Genomic DNA, 20,218 nt, shown 5'->3' with positions numbered 1-20,218 from the left:
TCTCTCTCTCTTTCAACATATCATATACTATTTATCTTAAAATAGCATAAATTAATCACTATGTACAGCTAAGCACCTCAACATCCCAAGCTTGTGGTTATAAATTAAGTTTAGGTTGTTTTAAATAATTCTACTAATGGATTCTGAGTACAGTTATGCTGAGCTGCTCCTGGTCCACACTTGATTTTGGAATCTGGTATCCAGCAAGTGCTTGCTAACTACTCACAAAGTGGAAACAGGTAAGTAAGCCATTCAAGCCCTCTAATCCACATATATAGTACACTTTATTTTACATATTAGGTGGGACCATATGGAGTGGAATTGCTTATATTTGAACATGTTTGACTTCATAGTGGCAATTCCACATGATTCATCTATGATATAATATATGAGTTCATATGGATTACACTAATATATGAGTCATTAAAAATATCTATTTTCAAGACTTTTCAATTCATCACAGGCATTTTATGGAGAATCAAGATGAAAAGTACAGAATGAAAAACCTAAAGCAAAGCAAGCTACACTGTAAAAAGATCATGTTTTCAAATTTACTAAAAGCAAATAAAAAGCTGAAATTCTGGACTTAGTTGTCCGTTATGCTAAAGCATCACAAGAGCTAGAAACTCAATATTGAGTTTTTCCAAATCATCCATGAAAGGAGAGAGCAAGCACCACATGTCAAGGTCTCTACAGAGATGACCTGAAATCCAGCTGCAAAGATGCATGCCTTCTAAGCAGCCAGACTGGAAATATGGTGGCGTTTGGGTATCAACAGGGATCCAGGAAATCACATCACAGGAAGTGAATCCTAGCACGTTTAGGAAAATAAACTAAAAACTGCTTTGGGGGACTCTAAAGAACATTAACAAGAGAGAGAATGGGGGAATGGAATCGACATGGTAGGGTGGTAGGACTGTGAGCTGACTTTGTTAGAGCAGGATTTGGGGACAAGTAAGATAAGGACTTTGGAGCAGAGCGGATCCTCCTTTTATATTTTCTCTTTGGATTAATGCCCCTGGAAAGGACTACTTCAAAAATATGGACACTCAGAGGTTAGGTTATCAGTGCTAAGTTTAGAGGGATTATACCCAAAAAAATATGTCCCATGATACATCTGGGAAAAGTTAATCATGACAAAGTAAACTCCATTACAGACTAGCATGAGCCAAAGATAAACTATATAAAATATATGGAGAGATTAAATGCTTAATAGTCTTGTATTAAAGCAAAACAAAATTAGGTAGTGACTCATGTCACTTTAAGGTTATGTGGAGGAAAGATGTGGAAGCGCATCATAAATTTTATATCCTCTGATTAATATCTGAAACCACAAGGAATTTCTGACAACCAACAAGAAAAGTACAAGCAACCCAGGAGGAAAATGAATAAAAAATATAATTAGGCAAATACCATAAGAGAAAATGAAAATACAACAATGAATGTTCAACTTCACCAGTACTTAAAGAATGTCAATTAAAACAATATAGTATTTTACATCCATCAAATCGAAAAAAATAGAAATTCAGGACGCCTCAAGGGCAGGTAAGGATATGGGGAAACTGAACCCCTCATGATCTGGGAATGGGATAATAAACTATTGTAACCATTATAGAGATAAATCCAAAAGCATTTAGTAAAATTCAGTATGTATATACAGTATGACCTGTGACCTATGTTCAATTTCAGTCCTGGATACAGATGCACAGATACAGTGGAAAACATATTCAGGAACCATCAAAGAATAGGTTAGTACAGGCAAAGCAGCCTCGGTAGCCATCACCTGTCAAATGGAGACAAAAATCTGATAGAAGTTTAAACTACTAAGCAGCAGTCAGAAGAACTGAGTGAGACATTTCTAGAGCAATGTTGATAGAGCTCCAAAATCAGTCTTGAATAAAAAAGCAAGAAACAAAATGAGATTCATAGCGCAACGCCATTAACTTATTTTTAAAACACATTGAATACCATAAAATGTTCACAGACAGACAAAAATGCAAATTATCATGTGGAGGGGGATTGGAAAGACTAACCTAAGACCTAACAGTGACGTGTATGGGAGGGGGAGGAGTGAGGGGAATTGGGCATGCGAGCTAAAGGTGGAAAGTAAACAAACAAATCGTGTGTAATAGATCATGCGAAATGAGGCCTTAGAGTGTCATGATTGAGGGGCATAGTTAATTCAATTCTATACTTTTGGTCACATAAGAATAAAAACCAAAATAAACCAGTGCCCTTCCAGTCCCCTGTTGAAATTTACTTGGGGTGGACCCATCAACTTCTTTCCTCAACCTCTTGCTTATTTTTCTTCTTTTCTACCAAGTACATCCTTGAGTTATTTCACAAAAAATTGTTGTAGTTAGCTTTAGACAAGTTTCCCATGTTTCCAAAGTGTGTAAGCCTCCATTGGCTATCTGTAATAGTGGGGATAGCAAACCTATCCAATGAAAAAGTTGGGGTACAACAATGTTGGGTATGAATAATATATTTTACTTAGGTTTTAATAAATACTAGCTCCTTTTCCTCCTACTTCCTTCTTCATAATGACCTTCTTTTTCTTACCACTGAAGTTTTGCCAGATTGTTACTACTTTCTCTGCTTTGTTTTGCAAATAATTATTTTAACACTACCTACTCTGTTCTGTTTCTTGCCATTTATCTCTGATTTTGCTCATTTTTTCCTCTTTTATTTCTAGCAGCTACGGGTGCTTCCCACGAAGGCTACACACTGGAGGTCTAAAAGAAACTGAGTTAAGGTCTGAGAAAGGAATTAAATTTATAGATCATAAAAACCAAGACTAGATAAGGATACAAAAGATTGATGTTTAAAAACCATAGCACAGTATATACATAATCAAATCATTATGTTGTACACCTAAAACTAATTCAATGTTATATGTCAATTATATTTCAGTAAAAGAAAGGGGGAAAAAACATGAAGCCAATCTAATAAACAGCAAAACTTGTAATCAATTAAAAAAAAAACAACAACATTCTCTTGAAGTATGTATAAGGATATTTATAAAAATGGTCCATGTATTGATTAGGCTACAGAGGAAGGCTCAACAAATTCTACATTCTCTATCATGATTTAATATAGTTAAGTCAATAACAAAAATATAGCTAAAAGAAACTTATACATTTAGAAATGGAAATTACAAATATATATATAAAATCAATAATCACCATGAAATGCTATGTATTAAAACATAGACTATGACTAAGGAGTAAAAGTTATAGTCCAAGTAAGTTCTTCTTTTAAAATATTATTTCAAGGAATATGTATATACAATAATTGAGTGTGAAAAGCTCAAAACATAGCAAGAGATTAAACGGAAATGAAGATTAATAAGGAAGTAAAAACATACTGAAGTATGAAAAGAAAAAGATGATCAACCAAAACCAAAAGCTGTTTCCCCGAAAAGATGACTAAAATATAACAAACTTCAGGCAAGACTGATTAAGTGGGAAGTCAAGGATAAATAATATTGGCAATAAAAAAACGAACAGACTACAGACATAGTAAAGATTTTTTTTAATTCTTAAGTACTTTAAAGAATTTTATAATGAAATTTGAAAATGTAAATGAAAAGAACCTTGAATATAAAAAATCTAAACAGATAAGTAATTATGTAATAAACACATATCCAAGTCAGAAATCCCCATTCCCACAAAAAAGTCCAGGCTAGATGGGTTTATAGTTGACTTTTAACAACCTTGAGAAGAAAAAGAATGCATAAATTTCCAAAAGTGTTCTAGAAACTAGAAAAATAACCCAATTCATTTTATGGGCCAATTTATCCCTGATTCCTATTAAAGAGAAAAACAAACAAAAATTTTGAAAAAATTTTGGTATTTCACTCTCACTTATGCTGTTGAATGCAAAAATCCTCAATGGACTTTTCATTTAGAAAATTCAAGAAGTTTCTCCAGGGGAAGATTCCATCATAAGACAAAATGATCGGAGTATTTGTCATGTTCTCAAATCCTACTCTGAGGAATTCCCTGGCATATGAAATGCAATCATCAGTCCCTAGATCTGAGGGAGGATAAAGCTCTTCACCATTAGCTCTTTACTCCTGATAACATACAAGTTATGTTTAATTTTTAGATTGAAAGATATTTTGTAGATTTATGTGACTGCATTCAGCAACTTTTGGACGTCTTGGGAAATATTTTAATGTCAATAAGAGACACAATGAGCCTTGAGGGAAGTGAAAAAGTGCGGTTCTTGTTCAGGGTAGTGAGTGAGCTCATGGCTATATTTCTGTACGCTGTCCAAATTACAAATAACAAAAGAAACATAAAATTAAGAGTAAAACCACAGCAGTAGTGATTCATTAAGTGAAAAGAACAAACCATCAGATGAAGATGCATAGAATAACCTAGTATTATTTTTTGAAATAAAAATCGTATACAAAGTTATCTATATCTATATCTCTATATCTATATCTATCTATCTATCCATATATATGTGAAAACGCGAATATATATATATATATATATATATATATATAGGTACAACATATACATATATATATAAAAACACGAATAGGAAAAAAATGGAAACCATACACACCAACATATTAGTAGTGATTATTTTTAGAAAGTTGGCTTGGAGACATAGAATGGATAGTTTTACTTCTTCCTTAGAGGTCATTTCTTTCACGTTTTTTCATTATATTCAAATAAAACCCACCAAGGAAAAAATGCACAAGGAGAGGTACTGTTTGGCTGAAAGAGAGAAAGAGGACAGGGAGAGACAGAAAACAGGAGAGCAAGACAGGACAACTCTTATAAATTGAGAAATTTAAATAACTATAATAGAAACATCAAATTTCTAAAACATCTAAAGCAGATGGTGAAATAAAAGTAGATTTCAGGATGCCACAATCCAATATTGGTGATTAAAATGAATACAAATTTTCCCAAAAGACAATGAAGGAAGGTGAGGAATCCGAGTCAGCAGGATCTCAGAACAGAAATAAGAGTTGAGTGAGTCATAGGAAACTCGTGAAAGATGTCTCAGACAAACTAGTCTTGCCCAGTGACTAGCAGCTATGTCCTTTCTCCTGGCTACAGTTGAGAAGTTTCTATTTAAGAAATGGGAGCTATACTGGGGCTTTAGGTCAGTCAACCAATATTAATTTGATTGAAAAAAATTCCAGATGAGTTCTAAAAAATCTCAAGGAATATGGAATTAATCTACCTCAGTATATGGTGAAAGTTGGTGAGATTCCCCTTTAATTCTACAAAATTGTCAGAACCTCAAACATAAAGGAATATCAATGGTCTTAGTAGTAGCAAGACATGGAGTAGTAGTGATAAGTAGTGTCATCTCACTAACAAATATCGATGAAAAAATCCTAGAAAATACTACCAACAGAATTCAGAATGCACTTCAAGAATGTAAAAATGTTCTGAAATTAGAAAATACATTAATAAAGAGGGAAAACTTTATAACCTCCAGAAATGTCCAGAAAGTGTGTAATAGAATTCAATTTTTATTCCAAATAAAACTCTTAGTAAGATAACATTAAAAGAAAGTTCTGTAGACTTGAGAAAATGTATCTGTCAGAAAGCATCAGCAAAATAATATTGAGAGACATTTCTTGTAAAATCAGGAACAGAGCTATATCATCGCCACCAGTATTCAATATTTGTTTGGAGATCTCAGCTAGAGGATTGATTTTTAAAATGAACTGTAGTATGAATATTGGAAGAAACAAAACTGTCCTTATTTGTTGATGAATCATTTTCTCCCTAGCCTAGAAAAGCCAAGCAAATCAACTAAAAATTTGTTAAAAGTAGGCTGTCAAAGATAACATCTCCAAGGATTTGACATGGGCATGAGACCTGAAGGGTAAGATGTTGGCTCTACAATGTTTAGGAATGTAAGTGTGAGTGTGCATGTGTGTGTGTGTGTGTGTGTGTGTGTGTGTCAGTATGTGCCTTTGTGTATGTGTCTGTATACATGTGTGCTTATATACGTGTAAACAAATATATATATACATATGTATGTGTGTCTATGATTGTGTGTGTGTGTGCACGTGCAAGTGTGCGTGTTGTTAGACAGAATGAGTAGGAAACATTCCCTGTAAGTAGGTTATTGGTCCTGGGAAATTAGCAGAACATAGGATCTGAGACATAGACAGAAGCGAGGTCATGTAGAATCTTGTAAGGCATGAAAGGAGTCTAGATTCTGTTCCAAGTGCAGCCTCTGATGAATTATTAGCAGGAGACTGATATATCTGATTTACATTTTTAGAATATTATCATAACTGCTGGGCAGGTAATAAACTATTGTCCTGGAATCAGGGAAACTGCTTAGGAAGCGTATGATGGGTGCTCTCCTGGGAGCTGTGATGGCCATACCTGGATGGTAAACAAGATAATGGAGAAAATTAGACAAACTTAACATACATTTTGGAAGTGTAACTTTTAAACAAGCTAATAAAATGAATGTAGGACTTCAGATAATGAGTATTTCAACAATACAATGAACAACTAACTGGGTAGATGATATTGTTGCCACTAACTGGGATAAATATTGGGCTAAACGAATGTTATTTTTAAATTTATTTTTATTTTTTATTAAATTTAAACTTATTTTTAAGGTGGTGGAAGTGAGAGTCATAATTCAGAGATTCAGTTTGGATGTACTAGACTAAGATCCCAATTAGAAATCCAAATGAAGATGTCAAATTTAAATTAACAGTTGAAAAAACTGTGTGGAGTTCAGAGGAGAGAGCTTGGCTAGAGATGTGAATTTCCATAAACCCATATTTAAGGGGTGCATAAAGCTATATAGCAAAAAGAAATTACCCAGAGAGATACAGAGGGAAACCAGAGAAGAGGATGGAAGCCTAATCCTAGAGGTACTGTAACATTTATACCTTGCAAATAAAAAGGTGAGAGCAAAGGAGACAAAAATGTGTAAGGAAAAACAGACAAATGAAACACACACACGCACAAGAGAAGAAAGTGATTCAAAAGAGGAAAGGCACTCAACTGGGTCAAATTATTCTAAAAATTTCGGCTAGCTGACTTCGACAAGAAAGAATGAAGGCCAGATTTTAGTGTGCTGAAAGGAGATGAAGATAAGAACGTAGTCCCATACCAACAGTAAAAGTAACATTGTGCAGACGTTGTGCCACTGAAAAATGGGACAACAGCAGGAGGGTGAGAGTCACTCTGCCAGTGCTCCTTATACTGTAGGGTGCATACAAATCACCTGGGACTCTTGTTACAATTCTGATTATGACTTGGTAGCTCTGAGATTCTGCATCTCTAAGAAGCCTCCCATTGAGCCCCATGATGTGGATGAACAAATTAAGTTGCACGACTATATATACATATATACTGTGTAGTGAAAGATGAAAGTTACAGAAGTATATGTCTGGGTGAGCTACACAGATCAGAATGTTAAATCAGACTCATAGGAATCACAAACATTTCCTAGTGTATTAATAATTTCAAAAATATGCAAGTGAAAAAAAGTCTGGGACATGTCTCATGACTCCTTAAGTCTTTCTTTGCCACATGAAATACATGCTCTCTGGACCAGAATAATAAATGAGTTTTGTTTTTTGCTTTTTGTTTTTTGTTTAAGAGTCCTCCAAGAGGGGATTTATGGGTTATCGTTTCTCTGCATCTCTATTTTATACTTCGAGTTATGCATCTTACATGATATTCTCCAAGGAACTACGTCTCATAAATCCAAACATTCTGGATTATTAACTTTAAGAAATCCTTTAGCCAGGGACATCCTATTGAGAGCGCTCTGTAGATAAGTCTCCTACTCCCAGCAAATCTCGTCAATCTAATTACCTGGAAGTCCAGTTGACAATAGGCTCGACCACATCACCTGTTGCTTTTCCTTCCCCTAAGGTTTTCACTCCCCAAGAGAAGAGAGTGAATGATTCACAGACCGGCTGCCTTCACTCAACCTCCCCACCCCTCGTTCTCTACCCTTCTCGTACATCCCACATGGAGGACAAAAACTTCTTTCCACTCTTGAGGGATCAACATGGGAGTAAACTCTTCTTCAACTCTCTCCCTTCTACTCTTGCTACTGTTCTCTAGAAAAGATGGGATTGTCTGGTGAGACAGGAGAGCCTTCAATTTACTGGAGCTCTTCATCAGCTTGTGAGGTCAGCTGCTGACTGACATGTTATTTTCTGACTCTATGTGCCCAGCTCAAGCTTAGCCAGGTCTTCTTCTGGTTTTCTGCCTAGAGCAGAATCTCCCCAGAGCAAGAAGGTGGTTCACGTATGTCATGCAGGATGTCATGCGGGGTCTCTGGTCCCACTCCCCACATAGGAATGCAGGATGTGGTAAAGCCAAAAAGGAACACCCATAGAACTATAGACAGGGGAGTCATACCACTATAGTCTCGCTGGTGGCTGGGTTGGAGACACAGGAAGCAGGAGCCACATGATCCGCCAGCTGCCGTCCACTTGTCTCTGCCAACCAACCTCACTTGCTACCTGAAATCCACCTCTCTGCAATCCACAATCCACACTCCGTCACAACACGCCATGCCAGGACGCCACACTACCATGCCACTACACCACTACACCTTGCTAGCTTAGCCCCGGCAGTTATATCAGTGGCTCAGGGCAAACCGGTAACAGGCGATGGCCAACTAGTCACACTGATGACCATCTACTACCTGAGCCAGCACCTTTCTATGTGAGCCGAGAGCCTGGAAACTGCTTTCTGGGGCTCTGTCCACACAACGTAGCTGGGGATACTTAGTAGAAGTGGAAAGTTGAAGGCCCTGAGAGCTGCATTCAAGAAGGGCAGGGTCTCTGGAGAAGACTTCTGTTTCTGATCTGTCTCCGTAAGTTCTTACATAAATCTGGACTGCAGAGCTGATGAGTGTAACCCCCACCCCCAACCACAAGCACATTATTTCTAAAAAGGTTCGGGGTGCGTGTGTGTGTGTGTGTGTGTGTGTGTGTGTGTGTGGTGTGAGAGGGACGTAGGGAGTGGTGGAGAGTTGGGGAGGACGCTAGGGAGACGGATTTCATCTTCTTTTCCATACATTCAGAAATTTCTGGAAGACTACATTCCCAATACACTCCTAGTAACTCTGTTCTTTTTGGGCAACATGTATCAAGTCCTGGGATTTTCCAATCCTCTCCACGATGCAGTGTGGACAAACCCAACCCCAACTTTGGTGCTAATCAAGCCAAAGAAATGCTACTGGCACCTCAAAGTATTTATCACCACAGTATTTCTGGCACCTTCCTCCTTGATGCTGTCTAGGAAACAAATACACCCAGTTGAGAAGTCACAGTAGCCACTAAGCTTCTACTGCATTCTTGCTGAGTCCTCCCCTTCATTTTTCCTCTCCCTGAGTACAGTGTCTTGTTCTGAGTCTCCTGTAACTCCACTTTCCTCCAACAGGAAGGACTCTGTTTACTGTACTACGTGTACCTATGTCACGAAATTGAACCCGAGGTTCACACAGATATAGCAATAGAAAAGTAACCCATTAGAGAGATGTGTTGGGCAAAGATGGTGGATAAAATGAAGTCTCTGGTACACAGGAAAGTGAACAAGAGGATTTACCATTCTGTCATATAATTCAATAATTTCTAGTGGCAGAAGAGGGGGGAAATCCGTCAAAATTCAAAATTACTAAAATAATATATTCATGTCTGCAGCTCACAATTATCTTTGTTTTGGATTTGACCAAAATAGTATTACAAAGAAAAAATGAACAATGGGGAAATATACTTAAATCAATAGAAAGCACTGATTCAAAAGTATGAATAATCTATCAGTTGAATGCGTACATTAACACAGAATATGTATAATGTGGAATATTAGGCCGTCCATAAAAAGTCAGATTTATATGTATTAACGTGGAAAGATGCCCCTAGTATAAGTGAGAAAGCAAGTAAAAGAGCACAACATATAAAAGATTGCAGTTATGGTTTTAAATTCCATGGTGGGTGGTGTGTATGTATGTATAAGAAGATAAATAAAATACATGTTTACAAATATGCAGAGAAGAAAACAAATAAATTGTCAACAGAAGTTATCTCTGAAAAGTAATATTGAGTGTCTGGAGAGTTCAGATAGACTTATATATATTTTTCCTTCATGTGCTTTTGTTTTAAATTAGAGAGGAAAGATGGAAAAACACACTACCACACATGGATATAGTTTCCTTTAGTTAAGCTGAGTCAGGAATATTCATAACATTACCAAATTCTTTCCCCATCAAAAGGAACCATGTGACTCCATAGCAGTGTAACTTCTGCTACATGGGGTATATTTTTGATGCTCTCTTCTGCATCAATGTTTCTCTTTCTAACATAGTAATTCCACTGGCATCCTAATGTGATAAATTATAAACCATATATTTAAAACAAGTTTCCCTTGCTCTCATATCCCTCCAGCAATCACCCCATTTGTCTGCTCATTTTTTCATACTTCCTTACTTCTTGTTTTCCCTTTAGTCTGCTCCAGAGCATTTTTTTATCCTCATCATCACTTCTCTTGCTCATATCACCAGTGATCACCATATTGCCAAACCTGATGACACTTCCCTGCCTTCCTCTTTCTTGTCTGCTCAACAGAAATTAATAGAGGTGAGCATTTCCTCATCCTTGAAACACTTTGTTCACTTGACTTCCATGTCACCTACGACACTTATTTTCAGGTACCAGCAGCTCCTTCTTGGCGTCCTGTACGGAATCTTCTTTCTTTTTCCTATTACCTAATGCTGGAGTTGCCTGGACTCAGTCCTTAGACCTCTTCTCTTCTCTACCCACACTCATACCATACATGTTTACATCCGTCCCCATGGCTCTAAATACCGTGGGTTATAGCTCAGAATAAGGCCAGCTGTTGTAGCAAACCCCCAAATCACAGAAAATAAACAAAATAAAAGTTTATTTCCTATTTAACAGCTTAATGCAGAATTTTCTGACATGTGAACTGTTATTTAATAAAGAATCCAGACTCTTATGATCAAAAGAGTTCTGTATGACTTTTTTCTCTTTTGATTCCTAACTGACTTTTTTTGAGTTATTCTTTGTTAATTGAAGCATTATTACTATCATTAATTATATGATTAAAGAGGTGGGTGGTCCCACATGAGCATGGCCTTAGCAGGAGGCAAGGTCTACATGAAAGCTTAGTGGTTGGAGTACACACAAACAAGTAGATCCTCTGGGAAGAATGTAGTTTGATCGGAGGCCAACTTAGATGAGTACAGAGAGGCTACTTGCATTCAAGGCAAGGCCAAAGCTCTTGTGAATGAATATTCAAATCCATCTGATACTCACAATTTTTGCCATTTTCACAAATATAAGTGGAATACAAAGAGCACATGAATTTCAAACATATTTGTCAGGAAAGCAGAGAATGTATATTATTTAGAAGAAAAACGACCAAAGTTCAGATGGTATAAATTTAAGAATGACTTCAGCAGCACAAGGATTGAATCAACTTATTTCACTGCATAATAACAATAACTACAATAATAACAAATATTAAAATATGCCTGTCTTCTAGATATTCTCCATAGCTTAAGACATGTAATTCTTACAACAATTCTATCACACAAGGAACTACATTCCTTTTATACAGGTGAGGAAACTGAGGGACAGAGTGGATACGTGGCTTGTTCAAGTTCCACAGAAAGCTACTAGTGGTATCTGGTTTCAAACCCAGGCAATCCAGCTCTAATGTTTCTGATCTTAAACACTATGCAATACTACCTCCAAAATATTAAGACCATGAATTTTCAAAAGATGAAGGAGAAGCATTAACAATTATAGAAGTTACAGTATTACTATTTGTGAACATGGAAAAATTAATATTTAATTCTTATGACCAATACACAGTGGCTTGTAGATATTTTATAAAATCTGCTTTAAAAGAAACATATGGAAAGGAACAATCAGGCCACCTTCTCAGTAATGGTAATATTTTCTGTTGCTATGTTAATAAATAACAAAAACCAATTTAAAGTCCTTGAATCTCTGGAGTGTTTAGTCACCGATTAATGACTGAAGTTGAGTGTTATTCCTTAGTAATATCATTATTACTAAGCAAACATGGAATACCATATTTTTTCTATCTCAAGTACACAGACCATATCAGGGAAAGAATGCATCTAAATTCACATCACTAGCATAAAGCACAACCATCTCTATGAAGCAGTAAAGCACAATAGCCCAGAGAATTCACGGAAATTAAAGGACCATGTTTCATTACCTAATGATGCTGTCACCACCACAAATTCTACTACCCAGGTGGTCACCAAAATCCATCCTTATCTACTTGATCTTCTTGCCCCATGAAGATTAGAAAAAACTAAAACTTGCTTGATTTTTTTTCACTTTAATTGTAGATTCCTCATTATAGAACTAAGGTACCCCGTCCATGACAGGACAGAGTGACAGATGGGGTATTCTAGCCTGACACATCATTCTCCTCCTTTGTTTTAAAATGACTTTGCTTTATTCTACAGAAGTGTTATTAATGCCAAATGGATTCCTGGCAGACCCTTTCCAGCGCTTCCACAGACAAAACTATTTCACGGCACTCATGGACTTAACCACCGCTCAGACTCAGCTGGCCAACTGCCTCTGGCCTCACTGTCACTGGATCTGATGTATTAAACACCTGTCGTTTGCTAGGTTCTTATCCAGATGGAGTGAGACTTTGGATCCTCCCTGCAGTATATAAAAATCGTAAGGGTATACAAACTCACTGAATAACACATCCTCACAATAAAGAAAGTTGTCAATAATTCCTAATAGTTTTGAAAATACTGAAAAAGTGAAGAGAATATTAGAAAGTCATTGGTAATAATCTCACCAATAAGAAATTATTCCATGATATGGCTTTCTTTTTTAAAAAAATATAAGAATATTTATTCTCTCAAGAAAAGAGCAAATCTCTAGTCCAGAGGTAGATAAAGACCATACAGTACATTTTTTTTTCTTTTTTAAAATTATTTATTTTCAGTTACAGTTAACATTCAGTACTATTTTACATTAGTTTCAGGTGTGTAGTATAGTGGTTAGATGTTTATGTAATTTATGCAGTGATTCCCTAACTAGTCTAGTACCTACCTGGCACTGCACATAGTTGTTACAACATTATTGACTATATAATATTCTCTATACTGTAGTTTTACATCCCCATGACTATATTGTAACTACCAGTTTGTATTTCTTAATCCCTTCACCTTTTTCACCCAGCTCCCCAACTTCCCTCCCCTCTGGCAAACATCAGTTTGTTCTCTGTATCTATGAGTCTGTTTCTATTTTGTTCGTTCGTTTATTTTGTTCTTTAGATTCCACATGAAAATGAGATCATACGGTATTTGTCTTTCTCTGTCTGACTTATTCACTTAACATAATACCCCCTAGGTACATCCATGTTGTTGCAAATGATAAGATTTCATTCTTTTTTACGGCTGAGTAATATTCCACTGCATATATGGACCACAATTTCTTTATCCAGTCATTTACTGATTAGCACTTGGGTTAATTCCATATGTTGGCTATTGTAAATTGTGCTGCAATGAACATAGGGATGCATATATCTTTCTGAATCAGTATTTTGGATTTCTTCAGATAAATTCCCAGGAGTGGAATTGGTGAGTAATAAGGTAGTTCTATTTTGAATATTCTGAGGAACTTCCAGACTGTTTTCCTTAGTGGTTGCAAAAATTTGCAATCCCCCCAACACTGTTCAAGGGTTCCCTTTTCTCCACATCCTTACCAACACTTGTTTGTTGATTTATTGATAACCATCCTGATTGGTGTAAGGTGACATCTCATTGTGGTTTTAATTTGTATTTCTCTAATGATTAGTGATGTTGAGCATCGTTTCATGTCTATTGGCCATATGCACGTCCTCTTTCGAAAAATGTCTATTCAGATCCTCTTCCCATTTTTTAATTGGCTTATTAGTTTTTTTGGTGTTGAGTTATATGAGTTTTTTACAAATTTTGGATAACACATTATCAGATATATCATTGGCAAATATATCCTCCCATTCAGTAGGCTGTTTTTTCTTTTTGTTGATGGTTTACTTTGCTGTGCAAAAACTTTTTAGTTTGATGTAGTGTCACTTGTTTGTTTGTTTTTTTTCCTTTTAGTTCCTTTGCCCAAGGAGATAGATAAGAAAAATTATCACTAAGAGCAACATCAGAGTTTACTGCCTATGTTTTCTTCTAGGAATTTTATGGTTTTAGGTCTTACATTTAAGTCTTTAATCCATTTTGAGTTTGTTCTTGTATATGGTATAAGAAGATGGTCCGGTTTCTTTTTTTGCATGCATCTGTCCTGTTTCCCAACACCATTTATTAAATAAACTGTATTTACCCCACTGTACGTCCTTGCTTCTTTTGTCATAGATTAAATGACCATATAGGCATGGGTTTATTTCTGGGCTCTCTATTCTGTCCCATTGATCTATATGTACGTTTTTACGCCAGTACCAGGCTGTTTTGATTATTATAGCCTTGTAGTATAGTTTGATATCAATTTTGCTCTTCTGTCTCAAGATTGTTATTGGTATTTGGGTTCCTTGTAATTCCATATAAACTTATAAGATTATTTCTTCTAGTTCTGTGAAAAACGCCATCAGTATTCTGATAGGAACAGTATTGAATGTATAGCTTGCTTTGGGTAGTATGGACATTTTAATGATGTTAATTCTTCCTATCCATGAGCACAGTATATGGTTCCCTTATGGCTTTCTTTTAAGACTTCTACATGTACCTTAAATACCTGTCTACTTTTACCTTCCATATTTGTTCAATACAAATATGTTTTTCAGATTTAACTTTTCTGTAAAATGTGAATGACATCATCACATTCCATTGTGTGGATATACCATGTTTTACTTAGTTTTTTCATTATTATTGAACATCAAGTTTATAATTGTTCATTGGTGTAAATAAAACTATAATGAAAATCTTGAATATAAAAACTGTCTTCCTTTTTTATTCTGTCTTTAATATTAATTAATAATGTGGAATTAATAAAACAAACAACTAAACATTTTCACCTTTGCAAGTCTTTTGTTACATTTTAAATCTGTGTTCTGGAAAGGCTGTGTACCATTAAACGCTCTCACTGGAAATGTACCAAATAACTCACCTACCAAAGCATAATCTTCTTCACGCATTTTCCCACATAACATTTTGCTGATCTGATGAGTGAACATGGTATCTTGTTCCATAAGCTGAAATCTATTTGATTACTCCTTTTAAGAAATAGTTTTTCATTTTTATATTATTAATATGACTCTATCTGATTAGTTCTGTAGAGAATCTAGTCTGAGATATATTTATTCAACTTAACTCTTTTCCTTCTTTTCTAATTCATACAATTCAGCTCTAATTTTCTAATTTCATTCATCTGTTTTACTGCTGAGCCTTGTATAGTTGTTCCTTTTCTAAATCCTTGGTTTTTAAGTCAATTGTATGAATTTTCTGTCATTCTAATACATAATTTCCTTTTTTAAAATTAAAGTTTATTGGGGTGGCAATGGTTGGTAAAGTTACATAAGTTTGAAGTGTACGATTCTGCAATACATCATCTATATATCACATTGTGTGTTCACCATCCAGAGTCAGTTCTCCTTCCACCACAAACAAAGAAATAATTTGTTTTAACAACAGCTTTGACGTAAGGTATTTTGTATTCATGTCAATGTTTATTGTATATCTGACCACATGGGTTGATTTGGGAATGTATTTTTAAATTTTTACAATTTAGATATTGCTGATTTAACTTCCATTAAGCTCTAATTTTATTGAATTCTGGTCATAAAATATGGCCTGTATAATTTCTATTGATCATCTCTGTAAATATTTCCAGAGTATTATAGGTCAACTCCTATTAAGATCAAAAATGGCCGCTCCCAGTCCCTCTCGCCCAGTGAATTGACTTTAGAGCATTTACCACTTAGCAATTACGTACTTCTTAACGGTTCATCGGCTTATTATGTCTCCCCCACTATGCTGTTGGCTCTATAAGGATATCAATCAGGATGACTACTCTGTTCATTGCTGAGTCCCGCAACCTAATTATGTTTTTATGTTGGGACTAAAAGAAGTAAGGGCAGAGTCCAAGGGTGGTCACAGGGTGAGGGGTGGAAAGAGACTGCTGAAAAATGCCATGGTTGATAGTACATATACCCAAGAGATTGCCATGATGAAAAAGTCAATGTTAGCCTTAGGTAAAGAGATATTGGCATTGCCTGTCTTCTGCTTGGTTCTGACAAGCTAAGAAAAGAAGGCAAACGGTGGATTGTCTTCATACCAACTTTCTGACTGGGTGTGCTGTTTCATTTCACAGGGCAAATTATGCATAAATCACGGATTGATTTTTTTGTTTGCTCAGTGTGTGTGTGTGTGTGTGTGTGTGTGTGTGTGTATGTTAATAACAATATTTTGTTGTGTTGCTCTGTTTATGTTCTCTAGTTTATAAACCTTCCAAGTCTAGCAATCAGTAACCTATTATAAAAGATTACTGTTACAAGTTTTAATTTTTTTTTTAAGTTTCCAGGGATCATAATAAAAAGTTTGGATAGATTGCATCTAGAATTCCTAGTCTAACCCTGCTTTAACCTGAAATCTGGATTGGGTAGGATGTTACTTCTTATAGTTAGGAATTGTTATGCTATTGAGATAAGATTTCAGGTAATACATTTGTTCTCTCATAAATGCACATGTCAGAGCATTATGCTGTCTCTTTACTAAACAGTTTCCATAAGTATGTTATTATCCACAAAAATTGGAAAATTCATTTTGATTTGATCGTGAAGAAAGAAAAATAACTTCTAGAGTGGATGAGGTGTCACTGCTTGTTATCACCCTTTCTTATGAAACACAATGGGGAATAAGTCGACCTAGGAACAGAATTTTCAGACCTCTCTTTAAGGAATCACTGCAATTACTAATTATAATGACAAAATAAGCCTGCTAATAATAGGCTTGTTTTTTCTGATGGCACATTTTCTTCCTCGTAGTGCAGACTGACATTATCAGTTTTCTTTTTCTAAAGAATTATCCTTGAGTTTCCAGGTCTGTGATAAACATTCACCCTTCTGGTTTCCATCTCCCAAAAATACAGTAGGTATCCCTTTCTCTGTTCTCCCACAAAAAAAAACTATTCATATATTTTCATCTCCCTATTACTTACTTTCCTCTTTATATTATAATTGGATGCTCACCTGTCAATCTCCCCAGTGGGATTTATAGCCCCAATACTCACCACAGAGCCTAGGAAATGGCAGCACTCATAAATATTAGTAATTTGAGGAAAGGGAAGAAAGATGGCACAGAGGGAATGAAGGAAGGGAAGTGAAAGAGAAGAAAAAATGGATGATACAAAAATAGCTTGAATCAAATTTGATATTGTAAGTATGGGGGGGTGTGTGCATGCGTGTGTGCGTGTGTTGGTAAGCAGGAATTAACTCAGACAGAATAAATTAAAATTATGAAAAGATCAATGACTATTCAGCCTACAAATTCTGTCGTGGAGTTAGTAATGATCATTAAAGTATTCTAGTCCTTTGTAGAGAAGCAATTTTTACTGCATCTTCCTCACTGTTGTATTAGTTGCTTTCTTTTTCTATCTAATCAAGAAATGAGTAGCAGATTGAATACATATATAGTAAGCACACAATAATATCTGCTGAGTATTTCAATGAGCGAGTGAATGAATACCTAACAATAATGAACCCAGAAGGCAGAAGTTAAATATAAAACCTTGTTTACTTGCTCAGAATTTTTTAAATGGGCTTGAAATACTTGAATTCATTAGGGAAGTGATTGTTAATGCTGCGATACTGCCAGGGATGTAGTTTGTAAAACTTTGTTAATTGCACAGGGACAAATTCACCATAATTGTCCTTTGTGTTCAAAGTGAAGGCTGTTGACAGCCATGTCCAGGTGTATTCTACACCAATAACTTTCGAGTCATTGGTTTGGCTCTGTTGTCTAAAAAGCAAGAGTTGTTAATTAGCAAGTGAGAATAACACTTGATTGACTCTGCTAAATTAGATTTTGTTGACCTGCCAAAGGGAATTTGTCATTAGCATTTATTAGAAACACACGCACACACACACACACACACACACACACACACACACACACACCCTCTAAAGGGCTTAAGCATCCTAGGTTGTTTGTGGTATTTTCTTCGCACTCACTAACTAACGGAAAAGACAGAGCTTTGGAGCCAAAGGCTTATGGAAATAAATGTCAGTTCCTCCTCTTTCAAGTATTGGCTCTGCGCACACTGCTAACGTCTCTGAGTTTCAATGTTCCAATATATAAAATAGCGGATAATAGTGATGTCAGTGTAAGACCATTAGGAGATTCAAAGGAGATAAATGGAAAAGCCGGCCTGTGCCTAATATTATGCCTGGTGTTTATTAGATACTTGATAATCTTTTTAAGCAGATTAATCCTTTAGGATTAATCCTATCATTACAATAACTTTGAAGTTGAAGACATTTTTCTGACTAGGCTCACGAATTTATTCAGTGTAAAGGTATTGGAGAATATTGTATAAAAGACTTATATTTGATAGACACTGAAGTATTATAATTATAATTCCTGTCTTCAAGGGGTTATGATTCACTTAGGGAGATAACATACGTGCACCTATAACTAAAATACTATGTGAGATATGATATGATTAGATCTTTTGATGTTTCTTTCCATAGCTAGATCTAAGTATGTCCCCAGAATTAGTCTCTTTGATCAGTTGAATGTAAGTTTTTCAATCAGATATTGTTACTCTAATCACTTACTATCAGAATTGACTAGCCAAGTCACTCTAATAACTAATACATTAGCTGTCCATTGTAACACACAAACGACCAATCCCGCCTTTCCCCATTTATTTAAAATGCCAAAATTTGTAAGAGTATTTTCAATAGTTCCTTTTATTTTATTAGTAAAGATGTCTCCCAGTTCATAAGACAAGCATTCTTGTAATAAGTAAATACAAAGGCACCCAAAACTAGATTTGTTATTGTGATTTTTTTTTTTTATTCACAGGCAACTATCATCCCATGATGCATAAAAGGAAGAGATTCATGTTAGTGCTGGGATGTCAAGCAATATTTTGTGAACGGGGTCTTTTTGTTACTAAATGCAGGGGAAATAAGATGAGGGAGTGGCGAAGGAGAAGGATGAATTGACGTTAAGGGTGATAGATAAGCTAATAATGAATAGAGAATGGTGTAGTAGGCTAAAAACACTTACGTGATGGTTAAACATATTCACTCATACGTGAGTGCTTAGGCAAACAGAAAACATGATTCGAGCATTATATAGGAATGCCAGTGTGGCACATTAAAATTCTGAACTGGCTATCATACTAGGCGCCCTCCAAAAAAAAGATTGCTCATGATTTAGTTGTATGACTATCATTCAATAGTTACTATCATTCAATAGTTACATTTTACTGAATGTGGTATTCATTAGAACTTGTAATATTTACCTCAAATAACTAAACAACTGAAAGTTTTGGCAGTTAGGGTATATTTTTTTCTAAAATGAACACTAGGTAATTTCTGCTTTCTAGAGAGAGCTAGACTACCATTAAAGTATGGACAAGCTCTCTTGCTTTACTTAAGGAGTGTAATATTTTAGTCATTCTCTTCAACCATCCTTATAACACCACTCAATAATTCTGTGCATTTATGAAAGTTATTTAACTTCACTGAACCTTAGTGTCTTCACTTATAAAGTGGAGATAACGCCTGTCCTTTTAAATTTGAGATAATATCTGTTAGTAACCCAGGAGATTACATGCATAAGGTACTGTTATTATTAATACTACTACTTGTTTGCTATTTCTTCACTCTTCTCTCACTGGCCATTAGAGACAGTTATCTGACTCCTCTCTTCTACTCTGGAGGATATCATTCTGAAGACATATAATTATAAACCAGAGCTCCAGAGGCAAGCTTCTATAAATTATAAAATTCAATAAATGCAAAGAAAAAACACAATGAGAAAGAAACTGCTCCTTAATAAACATTGGTACTCTGTGAGCCTTGAAAAATGAATAAAAATTTAAGCCATCATCCTTCCATAAAAACCTACAGAAGTGATTCTATACTAGAGCTATGGAAAGACAAAATCAGCCCTTTGTGCTAGTTTAATCCAGATCTAAGGCCAAAATATACAATGTCTAAATCTAGAGGGGCAG

This window comes from Rhinolophus ferrumequinum, chromosome 4 (genome assembly GCF_004115265.2).
Source record: "Rhinolophus ferrumequinum isolate MPI-CBG mRhiFer1 chromosome 4, mRhiFer1_v1.p, whole genome shotgun sequence".
Lineage (NCBI taxonomy): Eukaryota > Metazoa > Chordata > Mammalia > Chiroptera > Rhinolophidae > Rhinolophus > Rhinolophus ferrumequinum.
The sequence above is the reverse complement of the archived record's forward strand: the minus strand, read 5'-3'. Positions refer to the sequence as shown.